Below are 4,518 nucleotides of genomic sequence, written 5' to 3' on the forward strand. Positions count from 1 at the left end.
CAAGACAAACCGTATACTTCACTTCAAAACACACTGCAAAGCTACCAAAATCAAAGCAACTTGCTACAAATGCAAAATCCAGAAATCAATTTGATTAGAAAATGGAGAATCATTGACAGCCAACTGATTTCTCACAAAGGCATCAAAAATGCATACTGTAGAAAAGAAGGGCAAGTTTTCAAGAAATTATGCTAACTGATCAGGCTGGCTATCCATATGCAAAAGAATGATGCCAAACCATTTTACCCCACACAAAAATGAACTTAAAATGGACCAAAGACTGAAATATAAGATTTGAAACAATGACATTTCAAGAAGAGAGCATAGGTTAAATTCTATAACACATCAGTTTAATAAAAAAAAAATGTTTTCCACAAGACTAAGAGAAAAGCTAAAGCCACACTTGCTTTCAAATTACCTAAAAAATAATTAATTGTGGAGGCCATGCAACTGAGCAATATATTAGTAATTTCCCAAGAGCTTTACCATAGACACCATCTCTGGAATGTATGTTATAAGCATAAGGGTTGCTTCTCAAAAGCACTGATTCTTGAGTGTGCCTATGCAGATGTTTGATGGGTGATAACACTGACTTGGATCTCTGCCTTAACATTGTGGATTCTCTTCTGTTACTCTACTTTTTGGGTCATAGCATTTCTGGTGAATCTTACAAATTCACATGTTAATTACTTGGGGAATTTGTGTTCTGAACTGACCATAAATTCAAGATTAACTTACTCCAAAAGTGTTTAATCACTTTTCTTCTCCTTCTAGACTAGTAATAATAAGAAAAAGAAAACAAAGATATTTTCAATACTGACAGGGACATCATGGCCTTGTATTTACCTGTGTGCCACCCAGTAATCATAACCACCTGTTTCAGGCCATTGGCTGGCATTTAGAAGTTTACTAACCTTAAGTACCTTTCCCCTTCCCTAAGAATGAAAAAAAGCTTGAAATATGCTATGAAAATCACCTTCAGGGTGGTAGTCCTGAAACCTCTTAGCTTTTCTGGCTTAGATAATAAATATTTTTCCTTGCTTAATAATCTGTCTTCAACACATTGACCCCAACCCTTTTTAATTAACTTAATTTTTTTGAGAATTTCACATGAGTACTTTACTAATTTCCATACCTCACTCTCTACTCTCCAACTTCTATGTCCTCCCAACTCCCCATTGAATTTATGACCTCTTCTTTTTTATTATTGTTATGCACACACATGCACAAAACCTACTGAGTCCATTTGGTGTTGTTTGTATAGACATGTGTTTAGGGCTGACCATTTGGGAATGGATAAACTATCAGGGAAATTATCCCTGGAAAAAAAACTAAGGTAATGTTTAAGGCAGAATAAAATAAAGTATTCAGTATTCCATAATGAAATATTGAATAAATAGAAATGATAGTGAATAGAAAATAATTTATGGAAAACAATTCCTACTTATTTGCACAGTGACTTCTGTGCAAAGAGAAGGGGAAAGTAGCTTTTCAATAGAAAAACCTAATGGTCCTATCTCAAATAATGAAGTTTAATGTTAATTTTCCTAATGTTGACCTATATCCAAACATCCAAATCTGGTATTACAGACACACACACACACACACACACACACACACATACACACACACACACTTGCACATACATTCTTGGCTAAAATGCATATTTTCTTTTATTCTTCTGGGAGGCTGCTAATTCAACTAAAGTGCTTTCATCCAGTAGAATTTAGGCCCTGCCTTTTGTAATCGCTGTTCTTGACATAAAGTCTAATTACTTGTGCTCAATGAAGATATCATGCATACTCGACTCATTCCTCTCAAACACTTGAGTGAACTCCTCTCATATACAGAGGTCAGTCCTTCGAATAAATGTCAATATTAATTCACCGGAAAATGGTTATACAGCACATTATAAATAAATAACATCATACAAAATACACTCTAAATTTAATGATAATATGTAAACACAAAAGAAAATTTATAATTCACCAAGAAAATATTTAAAGATTGGAAACAGAGACTGAGACAGAGTGAGACGGGATCAGAGAGGGGAGAGAGAGAGAGAGAGAGAGAGAGAGAGACAGAGAGAGACAGAGAGAGACAGAGAGACAGAGAGAGAGAGAGAAAGAGAGGAGAGAGAGAGAGAGAGAATTTCTCCTAAGTACAATTTCTACAATGGTAAAAGACAATATCTACAATTATCAACATAAATACAATTAGTAACCAACCTTTAATCTGTGTGAAATATTTTTGTCCTATCCACATTATTTCTTGAATTGTTTTTATGTTTAATGTATATTTTCATTGAGTTTTGTCCATTTCATATAATAGATTTCAATAAAATTTAGAACCCTTCCTCCACCTGTGTACCCCCACGGCCTTTCTAGGAGTTAATTTTATATTCCTAATTGAACCCCAGTTCAGCATTGTCTCATAAAGTGTTAAGTTTGTGACTTAAAGATTTTAAAAAGAAACCCTCTTCAGAATACAGTATATAATACTTTGCTACAAACGTTGGATAAAGAAAAAATTTTAAATGTACTGAAGCAAAAACTAGAATTTAATCTAATTAAAAAATAAAGAGAATTAAAGAAAATTCATACCAAAATAATACAATTTGATATGCAGTTTCACAATATTTATAATATTTCATGTATATTTTAGAATGTAATATTTTATCATTGCATATGATATTGTCCTATTGTCCTGATTTTCTGATCTTTGCTTAAAATATTATTTGATAGAGTTTGACAGATTTATGCTATCCTTCTATTGAAATTTTAATTCTATGCCTTTCTGAATAATTATCTGAACAAATATATTCACTTCACTGTTATTCTGATTCTATGATTGTATTTAAAGTTTTAGTTGCTAATATGGGAATTTTTTTTTAATTTTTGAATTTTTGTGTATTTCATACAGAACATCTTAATCAATCTTAATTGTCTTTATACCCCTTCCCCACTGGAAGCCTCCCATAGCCCTCCACTGGAATTCATACATTCTGTCATTTGTGCTAAGGCCTATCTTGTCAAGTTAGTGTCCCCAGACATCCCTCAGTACAAATTCATCCATTTGGAACTATGCAGTCTAACTAGAGTCCCACCAGTTAAGATTAGCTCCTCCTCACTTAGCAGTAATTAACTGTGAATAATTCTTCGACTAATATTGGGGCTTGATGTCCATTTTGACATTGGAGACTTTAATATTGAAACTTGATGTTTTAGCATTTAATATATTATTGAAATGTTTAGATATAATTTTAGAAGCTTATTATGGAATAATTTTTAGATTTTTTATATTAATTTTTTTTCTTTTTCATAAAATATAATTTCATATTCTTTAGATCCCTTCCCCTATCTTCACCTCACATTATTGCCCCTACCCAATATGATGTAACATATACATACATTCTCTCTACATATAATGTACTATGTAATGTACCATATGCTGTATATATTAGATATTTATATATATTAAGGTCTACAGTGTATAATTTGCATCACTAAATGTGTTTCATTGAAGCCAGGGTAACCTATCAAGAGTCCCATTCTTTAAAAAAGACTGTCTGTCCCCCTCCCAGCAGCCATCAGTAGCCATAATTTCCTTAGGTTGGGTTGGAGTTTCTTACCAACTTCGCCATGTCTATGCTAGATTTTTTTTGTTTGAGCTTGCCTGGGACTTTTGCATGCTGTCACCATTGCTTAGAATTCATATAGGTAACTGACCAATTGTCTGGAAATTTCTGTTTCCTTGTGGTCATCCACCACCATTGACTCACTCCCTCCTCCATGAGTTTTGGGGGGCAGAAATTTGTTGTAAGTGTCCTATTCAGGGATAAGAAGTCTTCAGCCTCTCTTTCTAGCCACCTGGGCAAGTGTGGTTTTCTATGTTAATCACCGTATACTCTGGAAAGAAACTTCTCTGACTAGAGCTGAGAAATGCATTAATCAATGGTATAACAATACTTTACTCAGTTTAATAGCATAACTATTTAGTAAAAATAACTTTACCTGTCTAGTTGTGTCAAGTTGACAACTAAAGCTATCATGCACAATAGGCCTAAAAATACGTGACAGAATGCATGAAATTGATGGGGGGAGGCATGTAGGGCTTTTTAATATATTAATTTTTAAAAATTCTTTGCATTTTCTAAATACTAACCCTGTCAGAGGTATAGCTGGTAAAGATTTTTTTCCCATTCTATAGCTTGACATTTTACTCAAATAATGTGCCCTTTAATGCACAGAAGCTATTTTGTTCATGTGATCCCATTTATCAATTGTTGGACTTAATGCCTGAGCTAGAAGAGTCCTGGTTGGGAAGTACTTTCCTGTGCTTATAAGTTTCAATGTAATCCCTATTTCTTCCTCTATATGATTCAGGGTATCTGATTTTATGTTGAGGTATTTGATCCATTTGTAGTTGACTTTTGTGCATGGAGAGAGAGAGAGAGAGAGAGAGAGAGAGAGAGAGAGAGAGAGAACTAGTTTCATTCTTCGACGTGCTCTAGTTTGA

The sequence above is a fragment of the Nannospalax galili genome, unplaced genomic scaffold, assembly GCF_000622305.1.
Source record: "Nannospalax galili isolate Female #2095 unplaced genomic scaffold, S.galili_v1.0 scaffold131, whole genome shotgun sequence".
Classification (NCBI taxonomy): Eukaryota; Metazoa; Chordata; class Mammalia; order Rodentia; family Spalacidae; genus Nannospalax; species Nannospalax galili.